The following is a 27,753-nucleotide window of genomic DNA, read 5'->3' on the forward strand; positions in this document are numbered from 1 at the left end:
TAGAAAATTAAGTTATAATAGAAGTGTGGTGAGAAAAAGAACTCACTGTTCTATTAAATACAGACAGGTTACTGAGCCTGAAGAAATTCTCTAGAAAATCTGTAGGTGAGGCATCAACTTGTGAGGCCAGAAAAATATCTGACGAGTAACAAAGTAGTGAAAAGGAAGCAAAGAAGGGCTTAATAGAAGCTGCTCTGTGGCCCACAAACAAGAAAGCAAGACAGAAAGATAAAAGAATAAGAATCAAATTATGTGCCATCAGTAAAGAACAAATTGGGCTCCGAAAATTCACTCTCAGTCATTACTTGGAATTCAGAATGCATATTTTTCACATTATAAATGGAGGCTAGATCCCAGATTAGTCCACAAAAGCATTTTTATAAATAAAATACTATTCATAGTGGGAAAAAATAAGTTTAAAAAGCCAATACTTATATTTAAACCAAACAGGATACATTTAAGAAAAAGTATTTCTAATCTACCTTGAATGCTGGTACTTAAATCTCTTTAAATCTGTTCCCTTCCTTGTCTTTTCAGTGTGAAATAAAACCTGGCCCAAGTCTATCTGTAGTCTTCTTTACATAGCCTGATGCTGCTCCCCCGCCCAGGCTGCACTTCTCTGCACTGAGAGAGACTACGAGGGCACCCTGTCTGCCCACTCAGCTCTTCTCTGGAGGGACCGTGGAAGCAGGGTCATGGGCAGGCAGTAAGGACCACAAAAATAGCAATATTAGTTCATGAAACAAACATTCACTGTGTGCCTGAAATGTGCCAGATACCATGCTATCAAGTCCAAATCCCAAATTCCTGGTCAGGGTGAAATACAGGTTAACTTTTTACCGATCATCCTTGTTCATTGTTATCAAATCCCTGTGAACAAATTTATATAGGGAAATAATTAATGGTATTTTACAAAGCTCCATTTACAATATGTAAGTCAGGTTGTATCATAAAGGCTATCAGTGCTAGGCTGGAACTGATGACAATAGCTGACAAACTGTACCTGAGGACCAGTCCCACACGAGGGTCAGTAAATATCACGAAGACATGATAACACACAAAACATCTATGCTCCTCGTTTCCTACTTCTTTTGTGATACCACAGTATCAATTTAGACGAACTTCATATCACGGAGCCACTTACCTTGATTTCCTTAAACAAATATTATGTATTCACCCAAAGCCTAATATTTTTCCTCTCTTGTCCTGACCTCTAGAGCTGAGTCTTTAACGACTAGAGCCTGTCTCTAATGTATGATTTGGCTTTAATTTTCAATGTTAATTAAAATGGTGCAAGTGGGTTATTCTGGATGTGGTAGAGCTCACATTATGGAAAAAGAAAAAATTTTGTTTTTCATCTAGAGATGGAATTATAGTTCATATGGTCATGCCCCCAAATAATCCTAATGTTCTCTTAAATCCACAAGAAAGACAATGCTTCTGCAATTTTTTCTTTTTTTATTTTTGAGACAGAGTCTCACTCTGTCGCTGGTGCCGGAGTGCAGTGGTGCAATCTCGACTCACCTGCAGAGGCCTCCGCGTTCAAGCAATTATCCTGCCTCAGCCTCCCCAGTAGCTGGGACTACAGCCATGTGCCACCATGCCTGGGTAATTTTTGTATTTTTAGTGGAGATGAGGTTTCACCATGTTGGCTAGGCAGGTCTTGAACTCCTGACCTCAGGTGATCCACCCACCTTGGCCTCCCAAAGTGCTGGGATTACAGGCGTGAGCCACCGCAACCAGCCTGCCATTTTCTTTGGATATTACAATGCCCCATAAGAAAATACACTTGAACAAATTACAGATTTGTATGATTTCATAATAATATTATACAAATTCATTAGACTAAATTACTAGAAACCTGCCAAGAAAACTTCCAAGACCTCAGTTAGACCTTACTCACTAGACTCTGTTAATAGCTTCCCTAAGAAGTCATAAAGTGAATACAAATCAGAGCACATATTTAACGATTGTCCAATGGGTGAAGAGGACTAAAGACTTTTTTAAATTAAACTTTTTGAGATAATTATAAATTCATATGCAGTTGTAAGAAATAACACGGAGTGATCCTGTGCACCCTTTATCCAGTTTCCCCCAATGGTAACATCTTGCCAAACTATAGTACAACATCACAACCAGGATACTGACATTGATATAGTCAAGATACAGAACATTTCCATCACCATGAAAAATCTCTCATATGTTGCCCTTTTTAGCTATTCCTGCTTCCCTCCCATGCCAGTCTCTCCTTAACACCTAGAAAACACTACCTAGTCTTCCATTTCTTTAATTCTGTCATTTCAAGAATGTTGTATAAATGGAGCCATACAGCACATACAGGAACCTTTTGGGATTGGTCTTTTCACTCAGTATAATTCTCTGGAGATTCATCCAGGGTAGCTGTGTGTATCCATAGTTTGTCCCTTTTTTATCCATAGTAGTATTCCGTGGCATGGGTGTACCACAATATAACAGTTCATCTACTGAAGGACATCTGGTGTCTCCAGTTTTTGGCCATTGTTAAAGCTTCTACAAACATTTGTTTGTATGTGACTGTAAATCTTCATTTCTCTAGGATAAATGGTCAGGAGAGCAACTAGTGAGTCGTATGAAGACCTGAAGATTGTGACTAAAAGACTGTTGAGCATGAAGGTGTCTATTTCCCCCATTCAAGAAGAATGTAAGGTCATCTTTGGAGTCATGTGTCTCGGTGTCAGGTTATTTATGGAAGAACCTGTAGGACCAAGCATTTGCAAGGGCACAGGTGGATGTACTGGCATTTACCAAAGGGAGTGTTTAATAAGAACCATTCTTCAAACAGAATTACAGGCACTAATAAAAGTGTGAATAATGAACCAGTAATCTTTCAAGATTCACTGAGGACTGAGTCTGTGCCCCTGTGAATGGATGTGAAACCTAAGTAAACATAATGAAGCCTGCTTGGAGAGGTGGGAAAAGTAGCGGGGAGAGATATGTGATAGTCTGACTCTCCTGAAAGGCACTGCTCTTAGGAGTGTACCATAGAGAGACAATTTTCTTGTCAGATGCTGTTAAAAGAACTTGATTACTCCACCCAGAATGTATATGGAGCTGGACTGCCTGGGTTTGAACCCCAGCTCAGCTACTTACTAGCTGTATGACTTAGCACTCAAAAATAAGCTGTTATCCTTTTCAGGCTAGACACAGCTCTGGGGAGACAGTCCTCAGCCATACGGAAGAAAGCTTGCATACAGCACTGATCCCCTGGTAACAGAGCAGCTTCTGATAATGGGGTGACATCTAGTGGGCAGTAAAGACCTCCAGGAAAGAAAAATAAAAGAACTGGGTCCTGGCAGAGGAAAAACCACATAGTGTAGTGCAAGAACAGTCAATATGGGAATAACCACGCCCCAGAAAGCACGCTGGTTGCTGACCAGGGCCCTGGTTCCCAAGGAACAGTGTCCATGAGGAACAGTGTCCACTGACTGGTTCAGAGGCAGGCTAGCTGGCATTGTTAAAAGCAGAACTTTGGGGGTCAGGTTTTTGAGGGCTGGTGTAGCCTGACACTTAAAACTCCTCACTCTGTGCTCTGTGGCACTGCCTGAGAGACTTGAAGATGGAGTCATTTATCCTTTCACATGACGCAGTAACTTAGATCGCGGCAACAAGAGCTTCTTATGTCAACCAGCGCGCTTGTCTCAACCCAAACAACAATAAAAAGGTTTTGATGGAAGCTTGTGATTCACTGACTTGATGAAAAGTCATGCCTAATTTTCTTTTATATCTCAAATTTTGGATCCACAATCTTAGGTCAATCTGTAAAACTTTAAGATATAATAGTATTCTTAATGGTTAAGGACTAATGGAGAGAATATATATACTTATAACTAAAAATTGTTCTATATCCAATATCAACAAGAATACATAATAGATGGATTTTTCATTTTGAAAGGCCATTTGGAAAGGGAAGACTAAGTACCACATTCTTGCTTCAAATGGACTGACTACATTATGCCTACACAAGCAATTTTGGTCAGAGATCAAAGCACCAGACATTTCAACAAAATGCAAGGAAAAAACGACATAGCTGGAAAGATATTCTGTCAGATCTTATTGCCTTTGCCATTTTCTAATGTCAAAGAAAAGTACTAAAACTGTAAAAATGAATGATACACAGTAAATGAAACCCCCAAATCTAGATTCTATCACTTGGTTATTCTTATCCTTTTAAGAGGATACAGCTGTTTCAAAATATAATCTCAGAGAACTATAAAACAAAAATTTCCAATGAAGTCATTAAATCCTAACTGCTAGTACTTTAAAATTACTGTTCTTAAAACCTGAGCTCTGCAAAAATCCAAAGATACTGGGCAAGGAAAAATGCCATGTTGAAAAGAAATTTAGCTGTGAGCAAGTAAGAATTTTAACAATTTAAAATCCTTCCCAAAACATTAACAATATATTTCTTCAGTCTGCTTATCTTCAGCAGCTATTTAAACAGCAACTCTTTCTCTAATAGAGTGATCTTAATTCCCAAGGCCCACAGACATTGAGTCTAGGGCCATACTGCTTTAAATGGCAGGGTGGGGCTTCATATTTAGCTTATATATTTCCAATATGCCCTGCAGCCGCTGTAAGTTGTCAAGATAACCAGGAGAAAACAGTTCATGTAAAACTTTGTTGCTTGTTCACAACTGTCCTAAAATTCCTGCCAGAATATGTTTCTAGAAGCCAAGAAATGGGTCTGATTTGTCTATATATACTGGCTGACTGCAATGCCTGGCACATTAAGTTTCTTGAAGTCTAGACATAGGGAAATCCAATAATTCTTTCCTGAATGTACACTCGATTAAGTTCATTGTCACAAGATTTTAAAGTAATATTTTTTCTTATGACTAGTTCTGCAGTGCATTGTAAAAATTTTTAGGAAATATGAAAAAAAAGAAACTAAAAGCTGCACACAATCAACCATGAATCAAATTAATGATTCAACCAACCATGAATCAAAAATATTTGGGGAAAAAAATTGCATCTATACTGAACACATATGTACAGACTTTCTTTCTTGTCATTATTCCCTAAACAACACAGTGTAACAACTACTTCCGTAGCATTTACATTGTATTAGGTATTATAAGTAACCTAGAGATTATTTAAAGTATATGGAAAGATGTGCATAGGTTATATGCAAATACCATATCATTCTGTACCAGGGACTTGAGCATCTGTGAATTCTGGTATCTGCATGAGGTCCTGAAACCATCCCTCTTCAAACAGGGGTTTGAAGAGGATACTAAGGGAAGAGAAACCCATCCCTCTTCAAACAGAATTACAGGCACTAATAAAAAGTGTGAATAATGAACCAGTAATCTTTCAAGATTCACTGAGGACTGAGTCTGTGCCCCTGTGAATGGATGTGAAACCTAAGTAAACATAATGAAGCCTGCTTGGAGAGGTGGGAAAAGTAGCGGGGAGAGATATGTGATAGTGTGACTCCCCTGAAAGGCACACTACTCTTAGGAGAGTACCACAGAGAGACAATTTTCTTGTCAGATGCTGTTAAAAGAAATTGGATACTAAGGGATGACTGTATTCTATGTATGTACCATAATTTTACTGAATTCCTTAGCACATTAAAAAAGAATTTGTCCTGTATTTTTCCTATCACATAGATTCAATGACATTTTTGGCTAACCAAAATGTAAAAAGAATTTTGTGATGCAGATGAAAGCTGTCTAATGTATGGCTGTGGAACCAGTCTCTGACCGGTGAATAGTTTTACTGTGACGTCAATCTTGATGCAATGCTTTCTTTGCTCACTGCAAAACTTCTAAGATTCTGGTTTATGGTTCATCCTAAACTAGGATGGACTTAAGTTCCTTATTTCTCTATTTTTTGGAAAATTGTATTAGAAGGGCCTAGGAAGTAATTTCTCACTGATCATATGGCTAGGGCCCAATTTTTAACCTTTTAGTGATCTGTCCTAAATAAAGATAAAATATGTGAATATTTATTTGGATTCTTTAAAAAAGGAAAAGAGTTGCTCTCTTTCTGTGGGAAGTAAATAAAAGGAGGAACTAAGAACACTATCCTTTTAGGATATCCCAGTACTATGAAGAACATTGGAAAGAAGGAGTTTATAAGCAGAATCTTCTGAATTTTATTTCCAAGGCTCAATAATAACAGAAGTTCAAATTTTTAGCAAATTTTTGGAGCAATTTTTAGGCAGATGTAGCTCTACCACAGACATACATTTTTATTTTATATCCAACTTTGTAGAAAACACACATTTTGTGGTATTTCCAACATTTCAGTCTAATGTGGCTGTGTCTAAAATTCTTAACTTTTTGATGTCTTCAATACAAAGCTATTAGTAACTTCATAATTAAAACTATTAATGCATAAAAATGAGGTTAATTTGAAGTATGTGAATTATACAATAATACTTAAAGACAGGCCACTAGCCAGGTGCAGTGGCTCATACCTATAATCCCAGCACTTTGGGAGGCCAAGGTGGGAGGATTGCTTGAGCCCCGGAGTTCGAGACTAGCCTGGGCAACAATGCAAGACCCTGTCTGTACAAAAAACAAAAAAGGCCAGTTCACTGCGTTAAGTTCATATAATAATTAAAACTCTGTTAATCAGATATTACTTAGTAGATGTTCTTCTGGAATTAAGCTTAATGAAAAGAGAAAAAAGAATTTCTTGTTTGTTATGTCTGGTATTACTATGCAAATAATTGCTTGGCAACATTTGAGATACACAGTATTCTACATTTATTAAGTTATACTGCAGGCACAGTTCTAAGTGTTTTTCCTATAATAACTCATTTAATCCTCATAGAAACCCTACAAGGTACATGCATACTATCACTATACTCATTTCATGAGTAAAAAAAAAAAAAAGTCACTAAGTTTGTTTCATAAGATTTTTTGTTTAATGAATTAGCTTAGCAAATGTCTTCATCAAACATAAGGGAGAACATTAGTCTAGCATACACATTCCATATAACTCTTTACAATCATTTCATTCAAAGTGAATGTCTTCTTAAACTGTAGAAACAATACCTGGAAATGTCTTTTACTTCACAGAAAATATTCTAGCACACATAAGCCAAATTAACTGTTTTTAATCATCTCATAAAAATAAGTTTTTAAAGTATGGGAAAATAACAATAAAATATTTTTGGAAAAGTCTTCTACTTCACAGGTGACTAAATTCTTAGACTCATCATTCTCAAGTACTTCCTACTGATTGGGATAACAAGAAAACACCTAAATTTTTCTTTCTCCACCAGGAAATCAAAAAACACCAACAACGATTTCTGATATATTTCTGGCAATATTTATATTGCTTAACTATTATTTGTTTGCATTATTAAAGTTTAGTTACAATTCAACTTTTAGAAAAGGTATTGGCTTAAGACAAATCAAAATTAATTGTTCACAAAAGGAATGCTGGTTATTTTGGATATTCTATTTCACATTCTAATATCTTAGTATTTTCCAAAATCTTTACTATGTAATTTTACCATGTTTAAAATTCTTAGCAAGGGACTTCCTCCTCAGGAGGTTTCCAGTTTATAGTCTATCATTACATAATAAAGTTACTTGATTCTTTAAAACTGTTTTTTCTAGTTGCAACAGCACTTTATTTATATGGCCTAAGGGTGCCACCTTGTGGCCTGCATAGGCTTCAAGTTCAACTTCAGCATCTAGTATGGCATAAGGTGAGAAGTCTGTACCTCCGAAGTTTCTCTGTTCCATTTCAAGTTATTTACCATAATTCTCACTAACTGTTAATTTGTGAAAATCCAAAATTGGGATGAAGTTCAATTTTCCTTTTAAAAAAACTTTTCAAGAAAATTAATAGCAAAAATATGATTCCAGGCCTATTCAGAAATCTAAACCTCATTAAACCCACCTTAGCAGACTTTATATAAAGTGCTACTTAAATGGCATTCTAACTTATTCATTTATTGTGTTGTTTCAAAATATAAGAATTGTGAGTTTTGCAAAATATTCATTATTTTCTAAATAGTCTACAAAATTTAAACCAGACTTCACCCTAAGTAAGTTTGAAGGTATGAGATTGTATCCTTAGAAGAAGCTTAACTGTAGTAGTCACGTGTCGCTTAATGATGGGGTATGTTCTGAGAACTGCATCGTCTGGTGCTTTCACTGTTATGTGAACAACACAGAGTGTCCTCAGGTGCCTACACAAGCCTAGAGGATATAGCCTACTACATGCCCATGCTATACATGACTATTTCCATAAAATTCTTAGAGCTGGAAGGCCATCCAACATCATTTAACTCAATCTCATTATTTTACAAATAAGGACACTGAGACCAGAAAGGCTGTAACTTTGTTACTTTACATGCTACCGCTCATCCCCACAGGTTCTAGTCCTATTCATGATTCACTGTCGAAATACAAAATGCAGTCATACACTGCATAATGACATTTTGGTCAACGACGGATTGCATATATGAAGGTGGTCCCATAAGATTAGAATATTCTTACTATAACTTTTCTATGTTTAGATATACAAATATTTGCCACAGTATTAAAACTGCCTACAGTATTCAGCACAGTAACATGCTGTATAGGGTTGTAGCCTAGGAACAACAGGCCATACCATATGGCCTGGGTGTGCAGTAGGCTCTTGTATCTAGGTTTGGGTAGTAAGTACACTTTGTACACAAACAATGAAATAATCTAATGGTGCATTTCTCAGAATGCGTGTGCTTGTCATTAAGCAATGCATGACTATACATCATCTTCAACATAATAGTTTACTTTTCACGATTCTATTGTAATGTGTCCCTTTCCATGCTCTAGATTATGTGCTAGATGGGTGCAAGCATGTACTGCATCCTTCACACAAAACATACATAATGACAGTGGGTGGACAAGGGCCCTCCTCCCTACACTATAAAACCCTGGAGGATCTAGTGGACTTCTTTAAGGTGGGGTCTGCTGTGTGTGAAGCTATGCAAATCACTCTAGTCTACATTTACCATTTGTACATTTATGGCCTAGGTAAAACCTTAAAATTCAGAATTCTTTACGTATCCTTATTACACTCACATCCTACCTCACTCACTCCGACCTCCAGGGGCCCTCGTAAATAAGGATATACAACATAAGACAACTGGACAGCAGACTAAGGAGATGCCTTAGTCAAACTGTATTTTTAAAATGGCATGTTTGTAGAACAGACATGAAACGACTGAGAAACGGCAGAATGACTCATATGTGTGGTATTGGATGTATTTCTTCTCTCGCCACTGGAAATGTTGATTTAATGATGAGACCCTTGGTAGAAAGGGAATAAATAGTCTTATATCTAAGGGAGTTGAGGAGTGTCTGTGGCTTTAAAGGGAATCTGTGGCTCTTTTCCTGCTGTCCCTGCTCTGGACTAGAGGTAACCTATTTTGGGAAGGAGTCTTTTTTGAGAGTAGGAAGTACATGCTTAGAAATGGCTCCAGGTTCACAAAAGAAAAACAGAGATTCCCTGCCCCCAGGTTTTCTAGCCTAGTTCATGAGTATAGAAATAAATAAAGGATTATAGGCAGAAGTTGTAACTTTTGGCTAGTGCTTTCCTCATGCTGCCAATTAGGAAGGGGTGGGGCAAGAAGTGGGGCAAGAAGTGGAAGACACCGATATTCTAAAGCAGAGCTCAATCACCAGTCCTGATAACTCCTTCAGCAGAGTAATTTCAAGCATAAGACAGCGAATTACAGCAATTCTCTTTCTGACTGAGCCCTGGCCCCTACACACAGCCTCTCCTATTAAAATGGTGAATCTGTGAGTTAGCTCAGTTTACATGTGTGTACTCAGAGCATTCTGGAGAATCTTTCAGAAATGGGAAAAGAAGATGACAAGTTCCTATATCAGTTTCCCATGGAGCTATTTTCGCAAACTGCCCAGAGACCAGACACCTGCCCATTGTGACTAACATGGGAAAGAATGGTCAAAGACTATGGATCCTAAGTTTTAATAGCTACATAGCTCTTCCAGATTTGCTGCTTCCCAGGAAATGTCTTTAATAAACAGGCTTTGTTTGTTTAGACACTGTCAATTAAAACTGATTCCCAGTGTTAGCAACTGTTGATACAAACCTTATTTTCGTTTTAATTCTTATTCTCAATCTCAAAACCATTTAATATTTTGCGATTTGTTCTATAACAAATACTAAGGAAACTGGGAATAAAATGGTAAATTTCTTTATATCAAAAAACAATTTTCTAAATGACTTGTAGATAGGAGCAGGACACAATATAAAACTGTTAAGAACTTGTTTTTAAAAGTTTGAACAACTGCTAAACTTTTGTCCTTGTACTCAAGAGAACTACAGTGTTAAACAAAGATAATTATGATTTAAAAATTATTCTTTAAAATGCTGTCAGAAGATAATGGCTTCACAGTCTTCAAACAATAGGAGAGTAAGTTTCTTGTTTTTAAATAAATAAGTTACACTCTCAGGATTGACGAGCTTTGGATTTGGGGAAATGAACTATAATATGAAATGTTATATCTTAAACTGTAGAGAAGTATAAGAAAAGACACACAAAAACAAATTAAAGGCAAACTTTCAGGTTTATGGTAGCTATTAAATTTACCACTAATATATCTGCATGTCTTCTTCAGTGATACTATCAAAATAAATCTATTCCAAATACATCTAAATATTTTTATTCAAATAGTGTCCTTTCATACCATGTCTCTCTGGCCCAAATTTTTCTTTTTAATTATATTTTATTGGATGGTTTCAGGAGTGTAATTGAAATCATTTAAAGATTAACCCAAGAGTTCTTAATGTCAAAGACCTTTATGTCCACATCACTTCCATCACTTAGTTGGACTTTGCACACTTAGAACTTAACTCCACTGCTCAGATCTTGACCTACAACTACCTTTTATATTGCCTTACACTTTAGGAAATATTTCTCATTTATTCTCTCAATCTCTCCCTCACCCTCCTTTTGGCTACCCCAAGCAGCAAGAAATCTGCCCATACAACCATCCCTACCTCTCTTCAGTCAGCTTCTGGTTCCTTCTAAGGCTCAAAGCAGATCACTTCCACTTCCACCAGGAAAGAAAATACCTTACCCATCCATGGGACCCGGACATAAAGAAGCAAGGACAAAGAACATAAGCCTAAAGTTGGGGAGAGGCCTAGCAATTGGAGAAAAGACTATAATCAACATCTAGAAAGAAGTGAGCATTGGATCAAATCTCAGTGTCAGGATTCTGCTAACCCCAAAGTACAACTTGCCTCGCACTCTAGACAAGGCTGAAGCAAGGAAAAACAATCAAGTGATCTTAAGTGATAAATAGCGAAGGCAGACTTCCAGACTTGAATCAAGAGATCCATGATCTGTGAATTTATCAAGAATTATTTTTCAGGATAAGCACTAAGTACTAGACACCAATCAAAAGGTTTGTATCTTAGGTCCTAACTCGGCCATTTTCTAAGGCACTATCTTGAGTAGTCCAACTCTAAGAGTCCCAGTTTCCTCATTTGCAAAACTGAGATAATATCTGTCTTACCTACTTCACAATATGTTTGTACAGAACTTTGAAAACTATAATGAAATATACAAATATAAGATGCTATATATTTTTTCTTAGTTTCTTATTCCACATCTTGGTAACAAGTAAAAGGATTTCTGCCTTGAATGGGGTCAGAGGCAACAATGGGAGCAACTCATAGAGTCTGGTGCTCTTCACAGAGTGAACAAGCAGAGAAGCCCAAGGAGATAATAACAGTATTGTACACTGGCACATGAGTATGTACATAGGGCAGATCAACAGTCCCAAATGGATATTTTGCCATGGCCTTAATATCATATCTAAAACCAGCACTCCAGAGGCTGGGTGTGCTGACTCATGCCTGAAATCCCAGCACTTTTGGAGGCAGAGGTGGGAGAATTGCTTGAGCCCAGGCATTCGAGACAAGCCTGGGCAACATAGTGAGACCTTGTCTCTAAAATATACATATATAAAAGTTAGGTGTGGTGACGTGCACCTGTAGTCCCAGCTACTCGGGAGGCTGAGGTGGGAGGATAGTGATTTAATTTGGCTTTGTGACCTCACTCAAATCTCATTTTAAATTGTAGTCCCCACATATCAAGGAAGGGACCTGGTGGGAGGTGAATGGAGCATGGGGGTGGTTTCCCCCATGCTGTTCTCATGATAGTGAGGGAGGGCTCATAAATAAGATCAGATGGTTTTAAAATTGGTAGTTTCCCCTACACATTCTCTCTTGCCGCCACGTAAGATGTTCCTTGCTTCCCCATAACCTTCCACCATGATTCTAAGTTCCTTGAAGCCTCCCCAGCCATGTGGAACTGTGTGTCAATTAAACCTTTTGTTTATAAATTACCCAGCCTCAAGTAGTAACTTTATAGCAGTGTGAAAACAGACTAATACAGAGAATTAGTACCAGGAGTAGGGCACTGCTATAAAAATAACCTGAAAAGATGGAAGTGACTTTGGAACTGGGTAACAGGCAAAGGTTGGAACAGTTTGGGGGGCTCAGAAGATATGGGAAAGTCTGGAACTTCCTAGAGACTTGCTGAATGGTTTTGACCAAAATGCTGATAGTGATATGGACAATGAAATCAAGGCTGAGGTGGTCTCAGAAAGAGATGAGGGACTTTTTGGGAACTGGAGTAAAGGTCACTCATGCTATGCTTTAGCAAAAAGACTGGTGGCATTTTGCCCCTGACCTAGAGATCTGCGGAACTTTGAACTTGAGAGAGATGATTTAGGGTATCTGGCAGAAGAAATTTCTAAGCAGCAAAGCATTAAAGATGTGGCCTTGATTTTTCTCAAAGTGAACAAATGTGTTCACGAAGAGATAATCTGCAATTGGAACTTCTGTTTAAAAGCGAAGCAGAGCATAAAAGTTTGGAAATTTGCAGGCTGACTGGTAGAAAAGAAAACCCCATTTTCTGGGGAGAAACTCAAGCATGCTACAGAAATTTGCCTAAATAACAAGGAACAGAATGTTAATAGCCAAGAAAATGGGAAAAATTTCCCCAAGGCATGTCAGAGATCTTCATGGCAGCCCCTCCCATCACAGGCCACAAGGCCTAGGAGGGAAAAAATGGTTTTGTGGGCTGGGATCAGGCCCCTGCTGCTCTCTGCAGCCTCAGGATACGGTGTCCAGTGTCCCAGCCACTCCGGCTCCAGCCATGGCTAAAAGGGGCCAGACTACAGCTCAGACCATTGCTTCAGAGGGTGCAGGCCCCAAGTCTTGGCAGCTTCCACGTGGTGTTGGGCCTGTAGGTGTGCAGAAGACAGGAGTTGAGCTTTGGGAACCTCTGCCTAGATTTCAGAGGACATATGGAAATGCCTGGATGTCCAGACAGAAGTCTGCTACAGGGGCAGAGCCCTTATGGAGAACCTCTGCTGGGGCAGTGTGGAAGGGAAATGTAGGGTTGGAGACCCCACACAGAGTCCCCACTGGAGTGCTGCCTAGTGGAGCTATGAGAAAAGGGCCACTGTCCTCCAGACCCCAGAAAAGTAGATCCACTGACAGCTCGCACCATGCATCTGGAAAAGCCACAAGCATTTAATGCCAGCCCATGAAAGCAGCCACAGGGACAAAGCTGCTCAAGGCCGTGGGAGCACACCCCTTGCATCAGCATACCCTAGATGTGAGACATGGAGTTAAAGGAGATTTTGGAGTTTAAGATTTAATGACTGCCTGGCTGGGTTTCAGACTTGCATGAGGCCTGAGGCCCCTTTGTTTTGGCCAATTTCTCCCATTTGGAATGGGAGCATTTACCCAATGCCTGTGCCCTCATTGTATCTTGGAAGTAACTAACTTGCTTTTGATTTTACAGACTCATAGGTGGAAGAGACTTGCCTTGTCTCAGATGAGACTTTGGACTTGGACTTTAGGTTAATACTGGAATGAGTTAAGACTTTGGGGGACTGTTGGGAAGGCATGATTGGTTTTGAAATGTGAAAAGGACATGAGATTTGGGAGGGGCCAGGAGCAGAACTATATGGTTTGGCTCTATGTCCCCACCCAAATCTCATCCCAAATTGTAATCCCCGCATGTCAAGGGAGGGACCTGGTGGGAGGTGACTGGATCATGGGGGCAGTTTTCCCCATGCTGTTTTCATGATACTGAAGGAGTTCTCATGAGATCTGATGGTTTTAATAGTGGCAGTTTCCCCTGCATTTTCTCTCCCTCCTGTTGTCATGTAAGATGTGCCTTGCTTACCTTTCACCTTCCACAGGGATTCTAAGTTTCCCCAAGCCTCCCCAGCCATGAGGAACTGTGAGTCAACTGAACTTCTTTTGTTTATAAATTCTTTAGAGCAGCGTGAAAACAGACTAATTCAAATGGCTTGAGCCTGGGAGCTTGAGGCTGCAGCGAGCTGTGATCATGCCACAGCACTCCAGCCTGGGCAACAGAGTAAGACCTTGTCTCAAAAAAATAGAATAAAATAAAACAAAACCAGCACTCCATACATATACTCCAGACACTGCTCCAAAATTCTCTGCCAATGGTAACAATACCTCCCTAGAAACCCTGGCTTCAAATCCTTGATGCTTTCTTTTCTCCTGACAGTGAATCAGACACAAAGGCCTGTCAGTTCTGTCTTTCATTGTCTTGCAAATTCTTTTTCCATTTTATTGACACTGCTTTCACTCTTAATTTGTGCCCTAACAAACAATTTTATACATGAAGTTTTCCAATGTCTTCCTAACTGGTCTCTCAGTCTCATTCTCTCTTCTGTCACCCTCTACCCCAGTCAATCTCATTAAGCTATCATGTACATTTTTTCATCCCATGCTTTGTGAATATCACTTCCAAGCTAAAAGTATTTTTAGTAGCTCCCATGGCCCAAGCATGGCCTTCTACCTTAGCTAATCTCCATTTCCACTTCTGCCTCTCTACAATCCGTTCTCAATACAGAAAAAAAAAAAAATCTTCCAAAAACACAAACCATTTCCTTTCATTCCCTTACCTGAAATATGTCAATGGCAGCCCAACGTATTTAAAACAACAGCCAAAATCCTTAATAAAGGATAAATTATCAGGCTACAAAGCCCTGATAATTTTGCTCCTGCCTACCTCTCCAAATTCATCTTTAACCATTCCCCCTTCTTGTTCTCTATACTCTACCCCTGACTTGCCTCCTTCCTGCCTCAGAGGTACACTTACTTTTCTTCCTGCTGGAATGTACTTCCCTGGATGGAGAATCACTCAGGTCTCAGCTCAAATGTCACCTACTTCTCCCCACATTACTTTTCACATCACCCTGCTTATTTTGTTCGTGTTCTTATTATAATCTATAATTTTCTTATTTATGTGTTTAATCATGTATTGTACATCTCCTCAGTTTGAAAGTAAACTTTGAGGGCATGAGTTGTCTTGTTCCACACTATCCACAGTATTTCGCATTACCTATTACACACTAAGTGCTCAACCTGTATCTTTTCTGTTAAGTGAATGGATGGTCCAAACGTAATGTATGCATTCAAACAAGTCTTTCAGTGGAGTCTGGAAGTCAGTATAAATGCTTAAGTAATGACAATGAAAATGAAGGCATTCACTGAAGGTGGACAAAAAATATAACTAAACTAAAAATGTATAGCAAAAATGGGGTACCAATAAAACTGATATTACATTTAAAAAGAAATCAAATCATGTTCATATGACTACTTCTTGAACATCTTTTAATGTCTGAGAAATAGGAATATTTAGAAATAATAAACATTTGTTGACTCCTCCCACGAGCAGGTACATATTAGATAGAAATGCAATATGATATACACTTATTATGTATCCACAAAAATTTTTAGAAATAAGAAATTTTTTTAATTAAAAAAATTTTAAAGATTTACCCAGAAATGAAAAAAAAAAGTAATTTGGGTATTTCACACTTATTTTATATAATATGGAACACTAGCATTAATGCTGGTTTTTTTTTTTTTTTAGTTCAGAGTTTTTTTAAAACATATGGGGTCTCACTATGTTGCCCAGGCTGGCCTCAAACTCCTGGGCTCAAGTGATCCTCCTGCCTTAGCCTCCCAAAGTGCTAGGACTACAGGCGTGAGCCACTGTGCCCAGCCTGGAATGTTTTAACAAGTTAAATGTTCAACACATTTGAAGTAAAAAATAACATTTCAGAACATTAAAAACTCATAAACTTATAAAAATACAAGTGTTAAGCATACATTGCCATTCTAATATAAATTAGGAAAAAAAGTGAAACATTTTAAAAGAAACCATATAAAAATGGGGAAAATTTAAATAATCACCAAAAAATTGAGAATTCTGATTTCTTCAAAAGCACAATTTTGCATAAAAATTGCATTACTAGTATCACAACTGAGCTGTGAGCATATTTTTTATTACTTTATCTTTTTTAAAACGGTCTTTATTTTTTAGACCAGTTTTAGGTTCACGGCAACACTGAGCAGATTTCCCATATTCCCCCACCCTGCCACCACCAGAGGGTACCTCTGTTATAACTGATGATCCTACACTAACACATCATTATCACCCAGGGTCCATAGTTTGCATTAGGGTTCACTCTTGGTGTTATACATTCTACGGGTTTAGACAAATTTACAATGACATGTATTCATCATTATAGCATCAGGCAGATTAGGTTCACTGCCCTAAAAATTTTCTGGGCTCTGCCTATTCATCCCTCTCTCTACCCAACCCCTGATATTTTTATTGTCTCTATAATTTTGCCTTTTCCAGAATGTCATATAACTGAAATCATACGGTATGCAGCTGTTTCAGATTGGCTTCTTTCCCTCGTAATACGTGTTTTCTGTATCTTTTCATGGCTTCATAGTTTCTCTTTAGTACTGCATAATATGTCATTCTCTGTATGTATTAGTTTATCTGTTCACCTACTGAAGGACATCTTGGTTGCTTCCATGTTCTGGCAATTATGAATAAGGCTGACATGAACACCCACATGCAGGTTTTTGTGTGGACAGTTTTTCACTCCTTTGGGTAAATACCAAGGAGCGTGATTGCTGGATGGTAAGAGTATGTTTAGTTTTTTTAAGAAACCACCAAATTGTCTCCCAAAGTAGCTGTACCATTTGGCATTCCCACTAGCAATGAATAAGAGTTCCTGTTAATCCACATTCTCACCAGCATTTGGTGTTGTCAGCGTTCTAGATTTTAGTTAGCCATTTTAGTAAGTGTGTAGTGGGATCTCATTGTTTTAATTTGCATTTCCCTGATGACATATGACGTGCAGCATCTTTTTCATATGTTTATTTGCCATCTGTATATCCTCTGTGATGAGGTGTCCATTAAGATCTTTGGCTCATTTTTAAAATCAGGTTGTTCATTTTCTATCTTTTTTTTTTTTTTTTTTGAGTACAGAGGAATTTATTGATGGTACACGACAAGATAGAGCTCTTTGTAGGGTCTGCATGGAAACTGTGAAGAGGGGAGATTCCCAGTGTGGTGGGGGACTGAGCATGGCAGGGACTGCCCAGAAGCTGAAGGTCTCTTTCTTCCTCTTGTGCTCTCACTGGGGCTGGTTGTCGAGCAGTCTTACTCCTTGGAGGCCATATGGGCCACCACCCTGTTGCTGTAGCCAAATTCACTGTTGTACGAGGAAATGAGCTTGACAAAGTGGTCACTGAGGGCAATGCCAGCCCCAGCATCGAAAGTGGAAGAGTGAGTGTCACTGTTAAAGTCAGAGGAAACAACCTGGTGTTCAGTGTAGCCCAAGATGCCCTTGAGGGGCCCTCCAACGCCTGCTTCACCACCTTTTTGATGTCATCATATTTGGCAGGTTTCTCCAGATGGCAGGTCAGGTCCACAACCAACACGTTTGCAGAAGGACACGGAAGGCCATGCCAGTGAGCTTCCTGTTCAGCTCGGGGATGGCCTTGCCCACAGCCTTGGCACCACCAGTAGATGCAGGGATGATGTTCTGGAGAGCCCCACAGACATATGCCACAGTTTCCCACAGAGGCCATCGAGTCTTCTGGGCAGGAGTGGTAGCATGGATTGTGGTCACAAGTCCTTCCACAATGCCAAAGTTGTCATGGATGGGCTTGGCCGGGGGATTAAGCAGTTGGTGGTACAGGAGGCATTGCTGATGATCTTGAGGCTGTTTTCAGACTTCTCAGGGATCATGCCCATTATGAATATGGGGGCATCAGCAGAGGGAGTAGAGATGATGACCCTTTTGGCTCCCCTATTAAGTGAGCCCCAGCCTTCTCCATGGTCATGAAGATGCCAGTGGACTCCACGGTGTACTCAGCTTCAGCATCACCCCATTTGATTTTGGTAGGATCTTGCTCCTGGAAGATGGTGATGGGATTTCCATTGATGACAAGCTTCCCATTCTCAGCCTTGACGGTGTGGTGGAATTTGCCATGGGTAGAAATACTGGAACATGTAGACCATGTAGTTGAGGTCAATGAAGGGTCATTGATGGTGACAATATCCACTTTACTAGAGTTAAAAGCAGCCCTGGTGACCAGGTGCCCAATATGGCCCAAATCTATTTACTCTGGCCTTCACCTTCACCATGATGTCTTAGAGACATGGCTTTGAGAAGTGGATGGTCAGCACTGAGCGACCCCAGCCAGCACCCATACCCACCTCTCTTTTTGTTGAGTTTTAAGAGTTCTTTGTGTATTTTGGATAACAGTCTTTATCATATATGTCTTTTGAAAACATTTTGGGCTGGGTGCTGTGGCTCACACCTGTAATCCCAGCACTTTGGGAGGCTGAGGTGGGCGGATCACCTGAGGTCAGGAGTTCGAGACCAGCCTGGCCAACACGGTGAAACCCCGTCTCTACTAAAAATACAAAAATTAGCCAGGTGTGGTGGTGTGCACCTGTAGTCCCAGGTACTTGGGAGGCTGAGGCAGGAGAATAGCTTGAACCTGGGAGGTGGAGGTTGCAGTGAGCCAAGATCGCGCCACTGCACTCCAGCCTGGGTGACAGAGTGAGACTCTGTCTTAAAAAAAAAAAAATGTGTTATTTAATGTCTAAGTATTCAGTGATTTTCCGGCTATCTTTCTGTTATCAAATTGTAATTTAGTTTGTTTTCGTCTGAGATCAGATATTGGATGATTTCCATTTTGGCCAATTCCAAAACAGCTACAGCCTCACTCATTACTTTGTGCTTGTACTCTATAGAGGTGGTTATCCTATTTACTATTCTGACTATACTTTGGAGCTTTTTTTTTTTTTACATCAGTTATTGCCAGGTGCCCAAACAAGAATTTAATATATTATTTTGACTGAAAATCAACTATGTGTTTTTAATTTCCTCAGATGTCCACTGCCTACCTAGACTCCATTCCTACATGTTCCACTGGTACCCAACTCCACTACTCTTCACTGCTCATATGCTTTGGAGGGGTCAGTCTTTATTATCTAAGGCCATGTAACATATCACATTCCCTAGCTATTGTGGTTTATTTAAAGGTGAGCAAGTGACCAGTCCAATAAAACTCTTGGCTTGGAATTCCAGAGAAATACATTCACTTTATTTTTCTAAAAATATGGTGTATAAATGAGATACCTAAAATTGCTTTTGTCATTTTTATATTTCATAGATAGCAAGTATACAGAGTGAGGCAGAACAGATAAAAGGGCCAAGCCTTGGGCTTTTCCTATTACGGGTATCAATAAAGGATCTTTTTAAGACAGTTTAAATTAGGTTTTCTGTTACTTAGAACAAAATATCTAAATGACACAGAATCTGAAGTGGTCATTACTATTTGATTTCCACTCTTATATGCTTCTGTCATTGCTTCCTAAAAAGGAAAAAAATATTGTTTGTGGCACATGTTTCAGCAAAAGACAAAGGTCAAAGGGTGAAGTGCACTGATATTTAACTCTCTTTGAGAAGGAGCTGAATTGAGGCCTAAGAAATCTCATGTTCAGCACAGGAGATTGAACACTGACTGAGAGCTTGGTAAATTCTAGAACTGACCAAGGAGATAACCTGAAGAACAAGTTGAAAGGATATTCTGAATAAACAAGTGAAATAAAAATAAGCCTATTGTGGGAAAACTCTTTTATAAGCAATCCACAGTTTTTGTTGTGTTTAAAAAAAAACAGCATTAACAGCCAATGGGCAAAATACAGCCAAAAGACTGAGGAGAGGGCAGAGGGGCAGATTTAAATTAACGTAGCAGCAATGCTGGGCTACTGGAAAAAAGATGACTGATAGTAGGACTAAAACTGCCACCAAAGTTAAAATGCCTATATAAACTGTTTCAACAAAGTCACACTCAGAACATTTTTTTTTTTTTAATTAAACTTACGCAGGCTGGGTGCGGTGGCTCATGCCTGTAATCCTAGCACTTTGGGAGGCCACAGCAGATCACTTGAGGTCAGGAGTTTGAGACCAGCCTGGCCAATATAGTGAAACCCCGTCTCCACTAAAAATACAAAAATTAGCTGGATGTGATGGCATGTACCTGTAGTCACAGCTACTTGGGAGGCTGAGACAGGAGAATCGCTTCAACCCAGGAGGCGGAAGCTACAGTGAGCTGAGGTTGCACCACTGCACTCCAGCCTGGGAGACAGAGCAAAACTCCATCTCAAAAACAAACAAACAAAAACCAAAAAAAACTTAGGCAAACCAAAAAAGGCATCATAATGTAATAAAAGAAAATATAGGTTATTTGGCTAGTTTTAATATGTTTACTTTAAAAAATAAAATACAGCAGAGTATCTAATGTCATAAAGACCTAATATGGAAAGGTAGCTAAATAAACCATTCGTGCTCTTGCATTTGTTTCTGATTTACTTGGTACCATATCTAAATAATAATGTGCACAAATCTTTTAATTGATTGTATTCAGAATTTATTAAAAGCACCACTTATTGGATAGTTTATTAAATTCATGCAAGTATCTGTATATGATTTCTTCAGCATATGTGTGTTTAAGGCAACATGAGAGAGAGCTAGAGACAGGAAAGCTGTCCATTTTAAAATCAAATTGGTGTATATCTCCTGCTTATTCAACATGTTTTGGTCTTGGAATTGTTTCTCTAATAATGTACTGGCAAGTCAGACGTTAAATTATTTAAGGTTTCTAAACACTGATTTGGTGGAAGTGCTAACAATCCTTGTGAACAAAAATAAGCTTCAGAAAAACTGAACAGCACTAAAAAAAAGTATCTACTTTGGAAAATAATGATCCTTTGTAATTGATTTTGGTTTTAGATATAAAGTTTACATTGGTAATTCTAATGTCTGTTTACCAGTTTAATTTTAAAAAGTACTTGGCTGGGTGCAGTGACTCACACCTATAGTCCCAGCACTTTAGGGAATCTGGAGCAAGAGGATCACTTGAGCCTAAGGATTCCAGACCAGCCTGGGCAACATAGTGTGAAACCCCATCTCTACAAAAAAATTTAAAAATAAACCTTGCATGGTGGTGCGTGCGTGCCTGTTGTCCCAGATATTCAAGGCTGAGGCAGGAGGATCACTCGAGCCTGGGAGGTGGAGGGTGCATTCAGCCATGATTGTGCCACTGCACTCCAGCCTGAGCAACAGAGCAAAACCCTGTCTCAAAAAAACACAAGGAAAAAAAAAGTACTTAGCCAGGTGCAGTGGCTCATGCCTGTAATCCCAGCACTTTGAGAGGCTGAGGTGGATCACTTGAGGTCAGGAGTTAGAGACCAGCCTGGCCAACATGATGAAACCCCATCTCCACTAAAAATACAAAAATTAGCTGGGTGTGGTGGTGTGTGCCTGTGGTCCCAGCTACTCAGGAGGCTGAGGCAGGAGAATCATTTGATGCAGTGAGCCAAGATTGTGCCACTGCACTCCAGCCTGGGTGATAGAGTGAGACTCCATCTCCAAAAAAAAAAAAAAAAAAAGTACTTATCACAGAGACATAACCATAAACTTAAGTTCTAATAATACTGAAAGTTATTTTAAATAGAAATCTTTTAAAAACATCACAATAGTGTCTTTTATAGAATGCCTAGACGAAACCCAGTTCTCTAATTATTTTCCTTGTAGGAAATCTAGAAAAAACCTTTAGTAGAATGGTACTAGTGTGACAAATTCAATATTATAGTCTCAGAAGTTCTTTCATTTTTAAAGGATAAAAAAAAAACCAAAAGAAAGTCAACATGGAGTCAGTGAAAAAATTCTACACCAGAAGCAAAGAGGTGCACTAGATCTACATGAAGAAAAGCACACCACTGAGAATTATTTACAATAAGAAAATGAAAAAAATCCAGAAAAATACTGTGCTCTCAGGGACATACAAAAAATTAAGAACTCAGGGTGGGGGAAAAAACAGTATTAAAGAAGACTAAAAAAAAAAAGACTATAAGTTAAATAAAAACACGATAGAAATTTAAAATCCAAATTACAAGCAGTAAGGAAATCAGTGATGGAAGGGCCTAACTTAAGAAGCTATGCAAAAGAAAAAAATTAGAAAGGATGTGTGAGATGACAGCAATGAGAACAAGAAAGGAGAGCCAACCAATGAAAAATTCCTGGAGAAAAAAACAAGAACAAAACAAAAGGCACCAACTTAATATTTTCCTCAGCTAAAAAAAAAAAAAAAAGATTTCAACATCTAAAGGACCTGTTATCTTTTAGATAAAATTATTGGATTTAAAAAATCAGTAGCTATAACCCTAAACTTTGAAATATTTTAATCATTTTACATCTACAATGCAACAGATGGCTGTATTTGCTATGGAAAAGGCACAATTATCCAGTCAGGATGGTGTAAATCTGGTATTTTACTGCGTACCTTGATTATTTTGTATTTGGGTTTGGACATTAACTCGCTGAGGGCAGAAACAAGAACCTGAACTCATGCCTTAAGATAAAAATTGCATTCTTTTTATACACTTACTACATTTGAAACTATGCAGTGGCTCAATCATGGCTCACTGAAGCCTCAATCTCCCAGGCCCATGAGATGCTTCCACCTCAGCCTTCCAAGTAGCTGGGACCACAGGTGTGTGCTAGCACGCCCAACTAATTTTAAAGTTTTTTGTAGAGATGAGCTCTCCCTATGTTGTCCAGGCTGGTCTTGAACTCCTGAGCTCAACAGATGCTCCAGTCTCGGCCTCCCAAAGTGTTGGGATTACAGGCATGAGCCACTTCGCCCAACCCACCCAAGCATTTTTATGGGCTCTGAAATGTACTACGTAAAAAGGACACACTTTATTGGTTTAGAAAGTTAAGTATACATTATTATTATGATCAGCAGTAGGATAGCTATTTTATTTCCACCAGTCATTGATAAAACAATCCAAGTGTAGTAGGTATTAATCAGTAGCTTAAGTTAGAAATAAAAATTTACTATGGGAACGACTGCAGTGCTTTCAAATAACTGACATATGAAAAATTTACAGCTAACCTCTTCCAAAGAGCTGTCCATACTGCAGTCTCCAATGCTCTTCCTCCTGCTGTCTCTTGAAACCACACCAATCAGGTTTTCTTCCTCACTATTCTCCTGAAAGTGCTCTTGCAAGGTCACCAAGGACCTTCCTATTACTAAATCCAATGGTCATCTCCTAGTCTTCATCTTACTTGACTTGTCAATCAGCAGGAGGAGACACAGTTGGCCACTTTCTCCCTGAAAAACTCTTTACTTGGCCTTCAGTACTCCATACTCGCTTCTTTTTCCTCCTACCTTCAAAAGCCTCTCCTTTGTAATTATTCATCTCTCCAATATCTGAATGTGGAGAGCCCTAGAGCTCAATTCTCATTTCCTTACACTAGATCTCATAGGCTCATGGCTTTAAATACTACCCTTCCGTGCAGGGGTAGCCAATCTTTTGGCTTTCCTGGGCCACAGTGGAATAACTGTCTTGGGGCACACATATAACGATAGCTGATGAGCTTAAAAAAAAATACAATCAATCTCATAATGTTTTAAGAAAGTTTACAAATTTGGGTTGCACAAGCTTGCATTAGTGACTCCCAAATTTCTATTTCCAGTTGGACCTTTCTCTTCAACTCCCGTCTCTATAACCCCACTTGAACAGGCATCTCAAACCTGACTAAAACTGGCTCCACCTACCTTCACACTCAGTCTTCTCCAACTCAGTACACTGTTTAACTAAAGCCTTCCAATAGCTCAGGCCAAAGGCCACAGGGTCGTGCTTCACCCTTTCTCTCATAAGCACATCCAAACCATAAGCAAATCCTATCAGCAATACTCAGAATATGACGGCTTCTTACTGCCTCTCTTACTACCCACCTGGTCTAAGCCACCATTCTCTCTGGCTTCAATTACTGCATCAACCTAACAGGTCTCCCTGCTTCCATCCTTGCCCTTACAGTCAACACTGAACACAGCAGCCAGAGTGATCCTTTAAAAACCTTAAGCCAGATCCCCTCATTCCTCTGCTCAAAACCCTCCAAACACCTCCCTTCTCACTCAGAGTAAAAGCAAAAGTCCTTACCTGGGCCCATTAGCTCTCTGACCTTGTCTCACCCTCCTTCCATCTGGGTGCTCAAATCTACTGGCCTCCTTGCTGTTCCTCTCTTGCTGTCCCTCTAACAAGACTGAAGGGCTCTGGGCTTTTGCCCTTGCTTGGTATGCTCTTTCCCTAGACAGCTGCATGGCGGTCCCCAACGCCTTCAGTTTTGCTTGAGTCTTTTCCATGGCACCAGTCCTTATTTTAAAACTGCACCTGTTCCTTCCTTGGTGCTTCCTATCCCCCTTTGCTACTTTATTTTTATTCCTAGTAACTGCTACCATCTGACTCCAGATACGTTAACTTTCACAAATCCCGTTTATCGTCCCCAACCCCACCTTCCTCCAGTGACATGTTAGCTCCTGGAAGACAAGGACTTCATTTTGTTCACTCTCACATCCCCCAGTGCTTAGAACAGAGCCTGGCCATAGAAGGCACTCAATATACGCTTGCTATATGAATGCCGAATATGCAAATTCTTAAATCTATAATAGGTAAGGCTAAGAAGTTTGGGACTATAAAGCCCAACTTATTTCCACAATGGGAAATACAATTTCCCTTTTGATAAAGAACTGTGAGAATCCTTTGTTTTCCATAGTAACACAATTTATATAACATGCCAAAAATTCCTTATCACTTCACATCCTCTCTCCAGTGCCTTTCCTGTATTCTGTAAAATATTAACTTACTATCATCAAAAAATCTTTGATTTCCCTCTGGTACTGCTACCATAATACTGCAAAGGCAAAGTGAACTCACTAAAAATGGTATGGAAACATAAATAATGAAGAAATGTAATAAAGCGTGTTAACAACCAAACAAATTCATCTCTATTTCAAGTCAAATTGTACTGGCACAGTGAGAACCCCAGTCCAAGTTTAACTTTATTATCACTATAGTCCTTAATGAGCTAACAGTTTTCTTACTAAACTCCTTTTAAACTAAAAAGGAGTTCATGTAGGACTCCTGCATATAACCATGAAAACTTAAGCCTGAGAGAAATCAGTTCAGGCTACAAATCTAATTGATAAAACTCTTAGACAGCACTACATGTTTGGCTAGATAACAGACGCAGGGATACTGAAGTAAGGGAGATGAGACCAAATCTCGCTCAGCCTTTGCTAGCTTTCTGACCTTGGACAAGTCAGACTCTCGGTGCCTCAGTTTCCTTATCTGTATAATGGAAATGGTACCTGATAGGGTTGCTTCAAGGATTAAAGGTACCAGGTATTTAAAGCAATGGCACCGTGTCTGACATAAAATAAGCACTGAAAATAGCTATTACTAGAACATAAAAATAATCCCCACACCACTCATATTACAGCTCTTTAAGAGGCTCCTAGGTACCACCGTCATTTTTTAAAGATTGAGAAGTGCCACTATTCAATGGCATATTTTTACCTTATTATGTTCTGTAGCCAATTCCGAATACCGTGGAACGTTACAAAAAACATGTTTTTTTCTTGAGGTACTGTTGGGAAAACCTCAGAGAGAACGATCTGCTTTTTAGCACTGCAAGCCAATTAAGGGAGGAAGTTTGCGATTACCCGAGCCCTAAGTGGAAGGTGTGCAAATCCTGCCTTTTAACCCGGGCACCCCGGAGCCATGTGCCATTCTGGAGAGCTCACTCACACCCCAACAGCTTGTCCCGGCGCCTGAACTGTGCGCTCCTGCAAGCACACGCCGCGAAAGCACCGTCTCGCCCCGGCCGAGCAGCTGGACCTGCGGCGGGGCTTCCGCGCTCACCCTCCGATTAACCGCGAGCCAGGGCTGCCCGCGCTGCCCAGGGGTTCCCCGGACCACAGCCCTAACCCGCAAGCGCAAACGAGAACCCTCGCAGGCCTCTGCCCGGCCCTCGTGAACACACAGACCGCGAAGAAGCCATCACGGACCCGCGGTCGCTTCCTCGGCCCGGCTCCCTCCAGTCGCCGCGGAAGGTGTGGGAAGCCCGGGCACCCTCGCCCCTCAGGGCCCCGGCCAGGCCTACTGGACCTCCAGTGCTACAGGGACGGTGCAGGAGATATCAAGTGGCTCTAGCCCAGGCGCTGCCCACAGGCCCCGGGCCAAGTACCTGCGACTCGAACGAGCAGCAGCGACAGCAACAGCAGCAGCTGCAAGGCGGCGGTGACGGGCGGAGGGGAGGGGCCAGACAGGGGTAGTCGGAGTCCCCGCTGGGCCAGAGCGGTCTCGCGCTGCAGCCCCCGGCGCGCCCCCTGCAGGTGGGCGGTCCTCACGGTGGCTCGGGCTGCTCTGAGTCAGAGACTCCGGGAAAGCCTGCTCTGAATTAGGGAAAGCATCAAAACTGTGGCTTCAGAAGAGAAAGACAGCCTAGAAGAGGTTTATCCGATCTGAGTCCGGGAGCATTTTGCACTTTTCACGTCCTGTTCTAAATTCACATCCCATCCCCTTAGCTAAATGGGGGCTTCAAATGCAAGGGCAGTTTCATTGGGTGCTATAAGCATCAATTAATAGTTGCTGGCCTCTAGGTAGGTCTTCTATAGACCCCAAATTGACATATTAGGAATAGCCACTAATGATTGGCTGCGCTATTTCTAAAATATAACCCTGCATTTTTACTTTTTTCAAAAGCAGTTTGAATCTTTTTTTTTTTTTTTTTTTTTAGACGGAGTCTCACTCTGTCGCCCAGGCTGGAGTGCAGTTGCTCAACCTCGGCTCACTGCAAACTCCAACTCCGCCTTCCGGGTTCAAGCGATTCGCAGTTTGAATCCTTCCATCCTACTTTGTAGGGTTCCTTGACTTATTGCAACATGTACAGCCAAGACTAACTAAAAGTGTGGTGGGACATTCATATGCTGGAAACATTCTTTCATGCAAAACTAGTTTTTTCTTTTTTTCATTTTACCAACTCCAGTCCTACAGCCAAGACAACTCTCACTGCACAGTGACCGTCCTCTGAATTCTAGCACCCTCATCCAACCAAGCCACCCTCTATGGCAAACTTGTCCAACCCCTGGCCCACACCTGCAGGCTGCATGCAGCCAAGACAGTTTAGAATGCAGCCCAACACAAATTAATAAACTCTCTTAAAACATTATGAGTTTTGTTTTTTTTTTGCAATTTTTTTTTAGCTCATCAACAGTTGCTGGTGTTAGTGTATTTTATGTGTGGCCCAAGACAATTCTTCTTCCAATGTGGCCCAGGGAAGCCAAAAGATTGGACACCCCTGCTCTAGGGTATCTCATGGTTCATTCATTTAAGGACCACCTACACCGTCTAATAATTTGTTCTTGAAAATGTCATGTAAATGTTTAGGACTATTGTCATATTAGAGGAAATCACTATTACATTTCTTTCATGTAAGAATTATA

At 39.9% G+C, this 27,753-nt stretch overlaps 1 protein-coding gene and 1 pseudogene across 6 annotated transcripts in view; both read right to left on the bottom strand.

Annotated features, from left to right (window-relative positions):
* LOC134730996 (glyceraldehyde-3-phosphate dehydrogenase-like) lies at positions 1-26,557 on the bottom strand (annotated as a pseudogene).
* Positions 1-26,625, bottom strand: part of ANKRD46 (ankyrin repeat domain 46) — a 52,061-nt gene extending 25,436 nt beyond the window's left edge. For 2 of the 6 annotated variants that reach the window (XM_034966422.2, XM_003821709.3), the window contains exon 1: positions 26,496-26,624. The gene's annotated coding sequence lies outside the window, so the exon portion shown is untranslated. Of the gene's footprint in view, positions 1-25,825 lie in introns of all 6 variants that reach the window. The other 4 variants (XM_003821711.3, XM_057303065.2, XM_008975182.4 and 1 more) reach the window with 4 other exon arrangements.
* Positions 26,626-27,753: the final 1,128 nt, after the last annotated feature.

This window comes from Pan paniscus, chromosome 7 (assembly GCF_029289425.2).
Source record: "Pan paniscus chromosome 7, NHGRI_mPanPan1-v2.0_pri, whole genome shotgun sequence".
Taxonomy (NCBI): domain Eukaryota; kingdom Metazoa; phylum Chordata; class Mammalia; order Primates; family Hominidae; genus Pan; species Pan paniscus.